A 14629-nucleotide genomic window follows, 5' to 3' on the forward strand; every position below is an offset into this window, starting at 1 on the left:
GCATGTGATGTTTGGCACTGTGGGGGGCATATGATGTTTGGCACTTTGCGGGGCATGTGATGTTTGGCACTTTGCGGGGCATGTGATGTTTGGCACTTTGCGGGGCATGTGATGTTTGGCACTTTGAGGGGCATGTGATGTTTGGCACTTTGAGGGGCATGTGATGTTTGGCACTGTGGGGGGCATGTGGTGATTGGCACTGTGGGGGGCATGTGGTGATTGGCACTGTGGGGGGCATGTGATGTTTGGCACTGTGGGGGGCATATGATGTTTGGCACTGTGGTGGGCATATCTGGCACTGGGGGCATAAAGTTTTGTCATGTGGCCACTCTCCTTGTGTCATATGACCACGCCCCTGACCACTCCCCTGATCACGCCCCTTTTTGCCAGAACAACTTCATTCATACCAATCACCTGGCTCCAGGTTCAGCAGATTCCAGTTTCCCGAATCCTTTCCTGCGTCTCTACAGCAAGTAAGCTGTCTAACCTGTCGAACATCATCAGCTCCCCCAACTGCCCCTTCCCCCTTTCCCTCCCGAGGTACACTGCCACACGCTGGAAGAACAGTGGGACTGTCCCGGTCCCGCTGTAATTGGGGCAGTTGGGAGATATATGTCATTGCATGTGAATTATTTACCTCAGAAGGCCCTCAGTGCACAGCTACATAATAACTAGGTGCTTAACATGCACATTACTCCGACATTGGTACTGAAACAGCTGAGAATTACATGTTATTATAAGTGAACGTATGAGGCACCCATAAAATTTAATTTAATTTACATTGGATGTTAATGGGGCTGCAAAGAAAATCCTGTATTTATATAAAATGTGTTTTACCGGAGGAAATGGCCGCTGTATGTCAGTTATATGACAGACTTCGTACCCTGCACATTGATGTAATCCAAGCTTTTATGTCTCACAGTAAGAGAAAACCTTAAAAGGCGCTCAGTCCCCTAATACTGGGACAGAAGCTGCTGTTATTAGGGAAACTGCCAGTTCTCATAAATATAAGAGGACTAACAGTGCGAGCTGCGCTCTGTTACTCAGTGATAAAGGAGCGTAGGCAGAATGACTGGCTTAGAATCAGACTGTGTGGTGGATCCATTGCCAAACCATTTCCCAATGTATTAATGCACTAACCAGCAAAGCAGATCATAAAGAACCTTGGTGAGTTCATACATGTGTATTACATATTCAAATGAATCCACAATTCTTGAGTAAGATGCCACTGTCATGCATTAAGTCAACAATAGGTCGACACAAGCATTAGGTCGATATGGAAAAGGGTGACATGAAAATGGTTTTTGCATGTTTTTTTTCTTTAAAAAGGGTGGTTTTTCATACTTTATTATCCAAGTGGGAATATAATAGTGTGCCAAGCGCAGCGAGCCATGCGAGGGGACCCAGTACACTCTTACAGTGTCCATGTCGACATAGACACCAAAAACATGAAAAACACCAAGCTTATACGTTGATTATGTCGACCATAAGCTTGTGACGTCCTGTTGTCAATATCGACATTGGGTATGTTGACCATTTCAAGGTGTCGGCCTATTCACTGTTGACCATTAGTGTACAACCTAACGACTGTTGACATTGTCTACCATTTATACCGTAACCCTTTCAAACTGGGATGGCAACACTGTGGGGGTGCCGGACAGTTTCCCGACAGTCGGGATCCCAACAGTCATTACCCCGACGTCGGGGTCCCGACAGCCACCGGCTATTTTCCCTCATGGGGGTCCACGACCCCCATTGAGGGAGAATAGATTAGGTGGCGAGCGTAGCGAGCCACCGTGCCCACAGCGTGGCGAGCACAGCAAGCCCGCAAGGGGCTTTGTTGCGCTTGCCCCACTGTCTGAGTCCGGCCAGTCGGGCTAATGGCTGTCGGGATCCTGACTGCCGGAACCATATACTACACCCCACTGTGGGGCCACTTTCAGTTTTATTTGAAGCAATGATCAGATATTATTCAGTTTGTTGAGAAAATACAGATGTTCTAGTCACAAAACATGGGGTGCAGACACAGATGGAAAACACTAATAAGAAAGTCATATGAAAATCTTGAAAGCTGAAAATTCAAAGGGGGAAATGTAATATCCTGTAAGATGTGGGCATCAGGTCTGCCCGAAATATTAATCCAGCAATAAAGTAAAGGGCAAAAAGAACCTTTTTTTTTGCCTTTTACATTTTTATTGCTTTAAAACTTACTGTAGGGAAGACTAATCGGAAACGCACCCAAAATATCTCCCCAGCGACTCTGGGGGAGATTTACCATATCTAGAAGGAGGGTAATTCTGGTTGATTCGCAACGCTGTGAATTTGCAGCCTTGCAGGTCCACCAAACATTGCCTTGCGGATGGTTGGCTGGTACCACCCATTCGCTAGGGTGACTCACTCACAGGGGCTTGTGAATGGTTGTTACACAGTAACATATATTGGCAGGGCAGGGGGAACCTCCCACATCATTTGATGGTCGCCGACCATCGAAAGTTGTGGAAGGTGCACACATATAAAAGTGACTCTCAAGTCACTTACATATGTGAGAACGCTGGGAAGGAAATGGGATTCCTCACAAAACTACAACCATTGGCTGCAGGCTGCTGGGGGTTGGCCACTGGGCAAGGTCACCCCGGACAGGGTCCCACCCCGTGATGCCGCACAGAGTCCCGCCCCGCGATGTGTCTGCCAAATTTTGCCGGCACACCGCTCAAGTGCGCTTGCTTCCCTATACAGCAAAGAGCTTGTACATAACTGGCTTCACCTGGCTGACGGCCTAGCTGCGAAGCCAGGTGCAGGTCAGCCATGTTCCAGGTCGCAGCAGCTGCGTACGACCTCACACAGCCGCCAAAGCCCTCCCCCGGAACAATCCTGACATGCCTGTGTTGTCTGGCTGCTCCCACAAAACGGTCTGATTACCTAAAGGTGCCCATACACGGTTCGTTTAACGGATCCGTTCAGGACTTAAATAGTACACATTGCATCGCATGCCTTGTGCATGCAGTGTGCATGCAATGCGATGCGATGAACAGCTAGTACAAAAAGTATGTGCAGCACATACTTTTTGTACCATACGATGAGATGTGCGGAAGCGCGCATCTCATAGTACAGAACGGACGATCCGGGAACGGACCGTCTATGGGCAGCTTTACTCTTATTTTTTAAACGTTCCTGTAACTTGACAGTTTATTTATGAATTTATTACCAGTTATTTACAGTGGCAGCCACTGTCATCTATCTCTATAATAGGATTATGTGAGTAATAGGATTACTATGCTAATCCCCAACTCGATTGTTCTATGTATTGTATTGCAACTGAGAACAATAGAATAGCCATGGTGAGCCACGGTGAGCCATGGCCTAAGGAAGATAGGTGAGATGGGCTCCTACAGATAGATGAGATGGGCTCCTACTGTACATAGCGCACACATATTCCGCAGCGCTTTACAGAGAATATTTGAACATTCACATCAGTCCCTGCCCCAGTGGAGCTTACAATCTATATTCCCTACCACATGTACACGCACACACAGACATTCTAGGGTTAATTTGTTGGGAGCCAATTAGCCAACCAGTATATTTTTGGATTGTGTGAGGAATCCGGAGTACCCGGAGTAAACCCACACAAGCACGGGGAGAATATACAAACTGCACAACAGTAGATGTCCATGGGTCATATTACACGTCTTCTTACTGAGCTGGTATTTGAGCAGCATTTGCTTTACAGTAACGTGTGGCGTATAATACTATTTTATTTGTCATGCTATTGAGCACCTCCTGGGTTATTGCATGATTGTGAATAGGATGCCAGTGTAGGAGGCATATTACATTAATCCGAACTAACATAAAACATGTTGGCGTATAAGACTACTTTGGGTTAATTCAGTCCATTTGTAGGTTTTCCACAGTTTGTGTATTCAACCTCACAGCGGTTTATGATTACATGGATTATTTCCCAGGACTACATGGTTGCATGTACCTCAACACACTGTGCCATAATAACTAGTCATCTAAAACAAGTGGTTTCTGTGGTTATACCATGGGCCACCTACAGTACTGTTCTATGAGTCATAAACTGTCAGTGTCCCTCATCCATCCATCCTGGCTCTGTATCATATCCCTGCCTCAGGGCTGCCGACAGGGGGTGCCAGGGGTACAGCTGTCCCGGGCCCAGGCCTCTGGAGGGGCCCTGGCATCTGCCTACAGTGGCATGGCACCACCCCCCCACACCCGCACAATGAATCCCCCACACGGCGGCCAGGCACGCACAATACACAGTACTGAAGGAGAGAGAAGATGCTGCGCTGCCGCTGTTTGAGCCTGGGAGATGTTGCGCCGCCGCCGCCACCGCTGGTAAGTAATAGTAATTGGGGGGGAGGGGGAGGCAGGGTGCCGGCGCGCAAGGGGGGGTGCCGGCTGGGGGCCCGGGCTGAAGGTCAGTCCTGGGCCCCAACATTACTAGTGGCGGCCCTGCCCTGTATCTTATACCCATCTTACTACACGCTGGCACTAATTATCTGGCCTGGGCTTTGCCCGCTGTGCCCAGGTCTCTCTCCGGGGACATGTATAGTGCTACAATAGATTACTGTAAATCAGGGGAATAAGAGACAATGGAGGATCCAACTGCCAGGCTCCAAGCTGTGAAAAGGCACCTGCATGTACAGCAGCACCTGTGTGGTTCACAGTGGGATCCAAGTGTAACCATTGCATTAGCAATGGAGCTCTGCAGCGCACCTGTAGCTAATGGCTTTATACCAGGAGTCCTGCTAACATCTGTAATAGGGGACAGGGTGGCTCCTGTCTGGAACCACTCAGCGACAGTTGCATCAAGCAATGCTGCTGGACTGGGGGGCACCAAACTCCAATGACTGTGAAAATCTTACGCCCCTGCTGTAAATGATATTAGAGTGACCACATACTCCCTGTTTGAGACCATTGTTTTGATTGGTCCAATGCATGGATATGCTAGATAGTCTGCTATTGTCTTTGGGCTAGTTCTGCACGTGGAAGGTAGTCAATGATAATAACATGCGCCTTCACTTTTACATGTTTCCCATATTTCTGTGCAATCGTAAGGTTACTAAATTCTCTAAAATTAGCTGCTTAGAAGCTCATTGTACAATTCTATTCATAACATAATGGAAAGAGTTAACATTTCTGCTTCTTGCTTTTTCCGTTAAATTAAAACCACTTGGAAGAAAACCGTATGTTTTATTTTTCGGTCTCCAAGAGAAACTAAGCGGAAAAAAATCTGACATTTGGTTTCCATTAGGAGATCCCAGCGTGTACAGCGTCTCATGACTCATAATGTACAGCCTGTTTGAGGACTTACCCTGGAGTGAGGGGGTTATATCCTGGGACCCACATTACTGACTATTCCATGGAAGCAAGCTAATGGCTGTGTATGTTGGTTCCTCTATATACCAAACATGTTCTCCTGAACTATTTCCTCTGAAAATCAGAAACTTGGACCACTTATAAGAACCTCCACATGTTCTTCAGTGGGACCATGGCCATTTCTTACACAATAGAGCGAGACTACAATGCTGGCCAGACTACTAACAATGGATCCTATATCATTTCTGTGGAAACCAGATTCCAGTAGCACTTTGTCCCTGAATTACGGAGCTTCCAAGCTTTTTTTTTTAAATATCAAATTGCTAAAGAGGGTTAGATGGGGCGAGTAGTTTGTGCCCCCCATATTAGCAGTAGAAAATCTATAAGCCAGCAATTCTGCAAGAGTGCTTCCGTATCCTGATTGCATCATTGTGCCAAGCCACGCCCACTGCAGTACATTGCTGGGCTGATGCATAGCAATTAGTGCTACCGTTTGCGAAGGGCGGGTTCCGTGTGTCCACACTGCAAGTGCTCACAAAGTGATCAACTGCATATGCAGCTATGCAGAGACAACACGCATTTTGCCAAATCTTGATTGCAGTATTGTGCCACAACCACTGCAGTACACACTGCCAGTGACAAAGCTGCTGGCGCTGTTTTTTTTTTGGCTACTGTTCAACCATTGAACAGTGGCAAACAGTTAGGGGCAGATTGGGATATAAAACCAGCCCAGGAAATGTATGGAAGCAGCTCTAATGGGGGCGGGGCCTGGTGAGGGAGGCGGGATCCCCCCCGCATAGGGCCTGATTGTAAATTGGACACAATTGCAGCCTTCCTTGCATCTTTTGCTGCAGTTGCATCTGAAGATTCATGCTAAGGCCTCTACAATATTTTTTTCACTGGAGTACGCCTGTGTGTCTAAGCCAGGAATGAGAGGCCCTCTTTCAGTGTCTACTTCATCCTTTGGTTGCAACAGTGAAACTTTAACCAGCCCTATGCTACAGTAGGTGCAGATAATCTAATAATAATAATCAGTATGCCCTCCAATGTGAGAAATTCAGGGTCTACAGTATATACAGTACATAGCCATTTTCAGCAACACGCCCATACTAGGTACTTGTGTACTATCTGGGTGCCCGATTTTTTCATTGTATTACATCGCATCGCATGCAATATAGTGGCATACAATTCATGCGATGCGATTTTTCATTGTAAAGACCAGATTTTTAATTGTATAGTCACCCATGGGTGATTTCATACCCCCACTATCCAACTACGCATGGAGTTGATTTTATATAGTGTGGTGAGTGCAGAGAGCCACCGAGCCCGAAGCGTGGCGGGGCTCGGTGGCTTGCTGCGCTCGCCACACTATATAAAATCAACTCCATGCGTAGTTGGATAGTGGGGTCATGAAATCACCCATGGGTGACTATACAATTAAAAATCGGGTCTTTACAATGAAAAATCGCATCGCATCGCATGCCTTAGGTAGTGGCATGCAATGAAAAAATCGGGCGCCCAGATAATACACAAGTACCCCATACTATGGCCCTTATTCTGATCGGTGCGGATATTCCCGCATTCTTACGGTGCGGTCCGCACGCCACGGTGTTTTGCCGCGTGCGGCCATCGTCCGTAGAAACGCCCACGTGTCCTCCGCATTCGGACGGACTCACTCTTTAAGAACAGGGCGTGTTTACGGACGACATACAAACCATGCGTGTGCGGGAGAAACACTCCGATTCGGCACGGTATTACTGAGTATTACAGAGTATGCTCGGAAATACCGCATCCGAACGGGAGCCAAGCGGTGCTACCGCCCGTAAGCGGAGTATTTACGCCAAACAACCCACTATTATGTCAATTCTGCAATACATCACATGACCCACTTATTCAATTACCTATCCTCATAAAAAACAGCTTATTTGGAATTGGAATCAATTAGATGCCAATATATCCTTACAAGCATGCCTAACACATCCATTGCACACATTAACCCTTACAGCAATGTAAGTGCAATGGTTTTTATTACACCCTGTGTAAAAGATTATAAACAATCTACACATATACTGTTTCAAGTGCAAATAAAACCAACAACTGTGACAAGTACAGCATATGTGGGGGACTAGTAAGGTTTCCTTGAAGCAGCAATGGTTTCAATTAAAGCACTGACAAGCGGCCTATTAGTGAGTAATGAGTAAAGGAGTAGATTCTATTGGGTTCAGGTGTTAATGGTTGTAGTCATTAGGCGTACGTTCGCCTAGCGCATGAACGAGTGGTGTCCGCAAAGCAATAGTACACTTGTGGACACCGCACATTTCTGCCCTTTTTGATCGCGTGCATTCGGAGTGGTTTCCGAATGTACGCCCCCCAACATAAGTGTACTCCCCCGTGTCCGCCCATGTTTCCGCCCCGTTTTGCCCACTTTGAAACTACGCCCATGTGTCATTCCGCATGACGCCCATAATACGCCCCTATTTCCCGAATGATAGCGGTGAACAGTTCTGGACGGGATCTGGCCGAACTGGTACCGAGTCAAGGCGTGGCACATGCGCGTTGCGTTCTCCACGCATGCGCAGACGCCGTAAAGACGCGATCCGAAAGTATGCGGTAAAGTCCGCGTCAATCAGAATAAGGGCCAATGTTACATTTGTGTCTGATTAATTGTACAACGCGCTGTAACCGCCGAGGACCGCCCAACACATTTCTAATACACTTCTTGGTGCTGAATCTGTACTGCCATACCTCCCAACTTTCAGTCCGGAGGAGGATTACTGAACATTTGGGGGCGTTTCCTAAAGCAATGGGGCGTGGTCTATACCCGTGGCTCCCTATGAGGCCACGCCCCCATTTTCACCACAGTGTGGGCATGCCCAGCAGCTCCATGGTCTGCAGGAATAGAGTGCAGGAACAGATTTAGGGTGACAGGGGGGACTCCCAACTGCCCCCCCCCCCCCGCGCGGCGGGACACTGCTGGCCACGGGAGGGATGCGGGAACATCCCAAAAAAGGGGATGTTCCCGTGAAAAGCGGGCAAGTTGCGAGATATGGTACTGTGCCTCTGTATGAGCACCATCGGAACACATGCGTTGCCCAGCTTAGATGCATGAGGTGGGTGGGACCAAAGCCCATGTTCTGCTTGTTCACATTTATTTTTATTGCCGCTGAAGGTGAGTGGCAGGAGACATCGCAGCATCTTGTCCTATGTGCTGTACTAACTCTCCATATATATGTCTGTGTCTGGGAGCCAGGTGCTGCTAGAGTACATGCAGAGCCCCTTCCCTTATACTACTGTGTGGTTGCAGCAACTACTTATGAGATCCATTCTATAGCGCAGGCAGTAGAGGCAGATTCAGGGGTGGGGAACCATAGTCTCCGTTATCCTGCAATGATAGTCACACCTGAAGCCTCTAAAAGTGTTTCTTTATTGTCTTTGCATTACAATATACTGACCTGTTATATCTATCCAATATATTTTTGTGACTCTGAGAAAGCATACAGCTATTGCATATGGGGGTGCATTTGTCAAGGGATTGTTCCCCTTCCCTTCTGTAAACTTATTTTGCATAGAACTTGGACACAGAACCTGTAATGTGATGGGGATGAGTGATGTTGAGAACAGAATATACTTTGCAGCCTCTGACTAATCCAGTGCACTGATCTGTGTACCCTGGGGAAGGTTGGAACTAAATTCCAGGATTAAAGTGAAGTTAGGGTGACAGGACTAGGACAGAGAGACAAGGGAAACCAGCAAAACCAGGAGGAGACGCAGGCAAACAGTGGAGCAAAATATCCGCTAAAAATGCCAGCGCCCCTCGCAGCGACTGTTCTTTCTTTGGGTGCAACATTTAACTAAACTTCAATGAATTGACTCGGCTGCATTTGTATCTATTTATACTAAAAGAACAGTCGCTGTACGCGACACTGGCATTTTTAGCGGTTATTTTGTCTAAAACATGACAGAAGCTGATTGGATGGAGCACCATTTATCATTCCTAATGAGTGATAACAAGAATATTACTCAATGCTAAATCTGCCCTGTGTTTTTGCATAACCAAATTTAGAGTTCATTGATAACACAACTAATGCTAGGATCTATATAAGGCAGAGGTTCCCAATATCAGCCATTACCGTCCACATTGTTAGGATATTCACGGCTGAGTCTAGGAAGGGGAAGCACTGTACCCATATATACTTACTTAACTTTAGAGATGGCTAGATTGATTTCCTCTATTGTAATTTTTCTGGACATGATGTCTGCTTTGGGGTGAGAAAGGGCAAAGCTCCATCATTAAAGAAAGTATTTTGAGTACTAGGATCTACAAATGAAGAGACAAAGAGGTTAAAAAATTAAGTCGGAAACTGAGCAGCGATCTCAGCGATGTGGAATGTTTGGTAATCATCGCCAACAATTTGCCAGCCTTGCCTACCCACCTTTAGAACCTGTACCTGGTATAGAACCTGGACTGGTATAGTCCAATGACCGCTTTGCCTGAGTGGCCAAATATGTCTCAAACAATTGTCTAGCCTGTTTATACGTTTGTAAAGTATGTTCAGAAGGATTAGCTGAGTAGTCTCGGAAGGCCATTGACATTGCACTATTAAGATTATCATGTTTTATCTTGGCCTCCTTTTCTTTTTAGAGACATATCCAATAATATGTCCTCGCATAATGGCCTTGGAAGCGTCCCAGAAAAGTTCTGGATGAATCCCAATGTTTTCATCTACATAGTTATTCCAACTAAATGGTATAGCGGAAACAACCTTGACCTCAACCCCCTCAAAACGGTGGAGATGGTGGTGGACTTCAGAAGGAAACCAAATGTCATGCACCCACTCATAATATCTGACAGAGTAGTGTCGAGGGTCGACTCCTTCAAATTCCTAGGAACAAAGATTTCCTGCGACCTCAAATGGGGTCCCAACATCATTACAACTGTCAAGAAGGCTCAGCAGCGGTTGTTCTTCCTGAGGCAACTCAAGAAATTCAAAATCCCGCAGGAGCTGCTGCTCATCTTCTACACTGCCATAGTAGAGTCTGTCCTTTGCTCCTCGATCACAATCTGATTCGGTGGAGCAAACGAGAATGACAGACGAAGGTTGCAAAGAGTGGTGAGGATGGCAGAAAAGATCATTGGGGCGGATCTCCCCACTGTCCAAGAACTATACCTAGCCAGGGTCAATAAGCATGCAGGAAAGATCTTGGCTTCCTACACCCTGGCAACAACCTGTTTGAACCCCTTCCGTCAGGCAGACGTTTTAGGTCCATCCCAGCAAAGACGACAAGAACTACAAAAGGCTTCTTCCCAATAGCTGTCCACCAACTAAACCGTATTGAACATACCAAATACTAAATACTAACTCGAACTTTTCTAGATACATGTGATGTATGTTTATGCCTCTCTTCCCACCCCCTTTGTGTTCCCTGATTGATGCTGCACTGTTACCACAAAAAATTCCAAGCATACGCAAGTATACCTGGCCAATAAAGATGATTCTGATTCTGATTCTGATGATATACCAAGTATGACTTGAAGTCCTCAGAGGAGGATAAATAGGAAGGAAACCTCGAAATGTCATCTGTCGGATGCATAAAGGAGTGGTTGATAGCAACCATAACCACTGCATGGTCTGAGATCACAATGTCATAAATATCAACCCTGCAGACTTCAGTCATTAGTTCATCAGCTATTTAAAATTTTATCAATACGGGAGAGAAGGATCCATGAACCATCGACAAATGCGTATGCATTTTGTCTGTGGGATTTAATAATCTCCATGGGTCAGTAAGGCCCAACGTGGCTCTCAAGGACAATAGAAAACAACCTTGAAAATTAGAATCTCTAGAAACACAGGGCGATCTAACGTAGGATCCTCCACCATATTGAAATTGATGCCTAAAATTAAAGGATAATCAGATCTACTTTGAAGTATATGTTCAAAGTCCTGGTCTAGAATAATGTAACAACCCTCGGGATCCAATGTTTCACATAAAATAGATACTGGGAGGTCTTTACGAAATACAGTCGCCACACCCCTTACCTTTCTATGAGAAGAAGCAGAGAGGCATTGACCAATCCAAGGAGCCTTTAAAGTATTTAGTTTGCCAGAGATCCAGTGTGTTTCTTAAAAAAATTATATTGGGACTAAAGCGTTTAAGACATGTTAGGACCCTCTTCCTCTTTATAGGGCTATTTAATCCACCAACGTTCCAGGAAATAAAAGTCAAGGGCCTAGGGGGCAGCTTAGTAGGGGGATCAGAGGACGGCATGGCTACTCACCCCACCAAGTTCAAGCGAGCCGAGAGTTTTCCAAAAAACATGGATCTAGTGAAGGGACATTTCCTGCACCTGTTGATTCTTACTTGAACAGTAGCAATAATAATGAAAAGAAAGAAAGAGCATCAATACCTGATGATTGGACAACAACATACTAGTGTAAAGTAGGTTATATACCAGCAATGTCTCATAATAACATTTTCCTAATACCAAACAGGGGACTGTGGGCGTCATCTTTGTACAGAGGCGCACACAGAGAACTATTAATCAATAGTATTTATAATCCTGATAAGACATGAGAGGTGTAGGATAAGTGGTGTAGGATAAGTGGGAGGCCCCCGGCCCCCTTCCGCGAGGGTGCGGGAACTTGAGGCGCGATCAATGGAATCGGAATATACATACCAGACCAGTCATCTGGAGGCAGATAGGGTTGAATGGCTGAGACGGCAGGCAGAGTGGCTGGAATATTTGCAAGGTGTAAATTATCGTAGATTGGGCACTAGGGCGCATCAGGGGTACGTGGGCTCAGATAAAGCGGGCAAGTATATGGCCCTATTATTGAAAATGGATAGGCCCTCTAATATCATACCCTGCATCCGTACAGACCAGGGGGTGAGTCTGACATCTACTGTTGAAATCGTTGATGAATTTGTGGCACATTTTAGTAAAGTTTATCAATCGGTTCAGCGACATGGGAGGGAGGAAATAAAGGATTTTTTTATAGATCTGACTCTCCCCCGGGTGTGTTCGGATGCTAGGGTAGCCCTAGACGCCCCGTTTACATTAGAAGAAATAGGAAATGTAATTGGGAACCTGCCTCGGGGTAAAGCTCCGGGTCTCGACGGGCTTCCGGGGGAGGTTTTCCAAAAATTCAGCAGCATATTAACACCTCGGGTGTTGGCCCTGTGTCAGGGGGTAGAGCAGGGGGACGAATTACCGGACTCAATGAAAGAGTCTTCTATAGTTTTTTTGCCTAAAAAGGGCAAGGACCCTTCTAGCGTTGACTCATATAGACCTATCTCCCTGATGCCGACTGACGCTAAGATCATTGCGAAGGTCCTGGCAAATAGGTTAAACAATGTAATTCAAGATATTGTTCACCCGGATCAAACAGGGTTTATGCGGGGGAAGTCTACGGTAGTCAACGTTAGAAGGGTCTTTACATTTATCCAATATATGAAGGTAAAGGGGGTAAGGGCAGCGGTGGCCTCATTCGATGCAAACAAGGCATTCGATTCTGTCGAATGGGAATACCTGTGGTACACACTAGAGGCGTTTGGGTTCGGTCCAGGGTTTGTACGGTGGCTAAGATTATTGTATAAAAATCCTAGTGCCAGAGTTTCCATCAATGGGCATACGTCTCGGCCATTCCCTTTATTCAGAGGAACCCGTCAGGGGTGCCCCTTGTCCCCTTTAATTTTCGCCATCGCTGTCGAACCCCTGGCCTGTCTCCTAAGAGCAAAAATACATCATTATGACCCTGGCAGGGACATAAGATATAATATGGTGTCGTTGTACGCCGACGATCTACTGGTTGGACTAGCAGATCCAGATAAAGATCTCCCAGTAGTTATTAGCTCTTTGAGTCAATTCGGGGAAATATCTGGGCTCAATGTCAATTGGAGTAAATCCAATTTGCTATATACGGGTAATAGCAGCGGGGGCGATAATGGGGTACAAGAAGGGCCACTGGTAGAAGTTCAAGGGTTCACATACCTGGGGGTAAGGGTCTCGGCATCTGCAGAGGACTATTTACGGGACAATATAGGATCAATAATCCAGGAAACTAAGTCAAGACTGAAGTGTTGGGCCAGACTGCCTCTCTCAATAATGGGACGGGTGAATATGTTGAAAATGGTAATTTTACCTAAGATATTATATCAGCTACAACATTCGCCCATTTTTATTAAAAATGAATATTTCAGTAATCTCGACAGTATAATGTCATCGTTTATATGGGGTAATAAACGCCCAAGAGTAAAATTATTGACGTTGTGTAGAACCCGGGAGAGTGGGGGTCTGGCCCTCCCTAATTTCAAGAAGTATTATTATGCGGCCCAACTGGCACATCTAAGGACATGGGTGAGTCACGAGGAACAAACCTTAGAACTCAGTAAACTAATCAGTTGTATCGATTCTAGAGCGACGCCCCTTCAGATACTACTAGCTGGCCCTTGTAGGAGGAATTACCCCCCTATTGCTACCCAAGCCGTTAAAATCTGGAAAGCAGTTAGCAGGCTGGAGAACTGGCAGGGAGTGGATCCTGAAGCATCTATTATATTCTTCCCATCAATGAAGGAGTTGATGAGACAGCAGGGGGGGAGAATGTGGGAGCAGCATGGTATCAGCGCAATAGGCCAGTTCTATCATGACAGGGCCCTCAAGTCATTCTCTCAGCTTCAGGCGGAATATGAGCTGCCGCAGTCCATGTTTTATAGATTTCTCCAATTGCGGAGCGCTCTGATCGGATGGGGTAGAGAGAATGATGGTTGGTTAAGTGAGACTCCCGTTAAGATGTTCCTTAGGAAGATATCAACGCGGAAAGCGGTGGCGAATCTTTACAAGTACCTTTTTGCATGCACACAGGACGACGGACTCAGCCAATTAAGATTGAGTTGGGCCCAAGATATATCTGAGATAAATGAAAATAACTGGCCAATAATGTTAGCCCTTCCCAAAAAAGCAACAAATTCCACTAGGGTGCAACAGGTACAGTTTAATATATTACATAGGACATATATGACTCCGATTAAATTAAAGAAGATAGGAGGGTCGGACAATGACAGATGTCCTAAGTGTGGGGAGAACGGGGCCACATTCTGGCATCTTATTAGAGAATGTAATAAAGTTGCTCGATTTTGGGATAATATAGGTACGGCCCTTAAAGATCTGGGAGTGACACAAGCCGCTATATCGGATATCAACTATATTATGGGGATGTGGCAGGAGGAAACTGGTACTAAAGAATATCGCTCTTTGTTGACGCAACTTGTGGCACTAGCCAAAGTTATAGTG

This window comes from Crinia signifera, chromosome 7 (genome assembly GCF_055691185.1).
Source record: "Crinia signifera chromosome 7, ASM5569118v1, whole genome shotgun sequence".
NCBI classification, from domain to species: domain Eukaryota; kingdom Metazoa; phylum Chordata; class Amphibia; order Anura; family Myobatrachidae; genus Crinia; species Crinia signifera.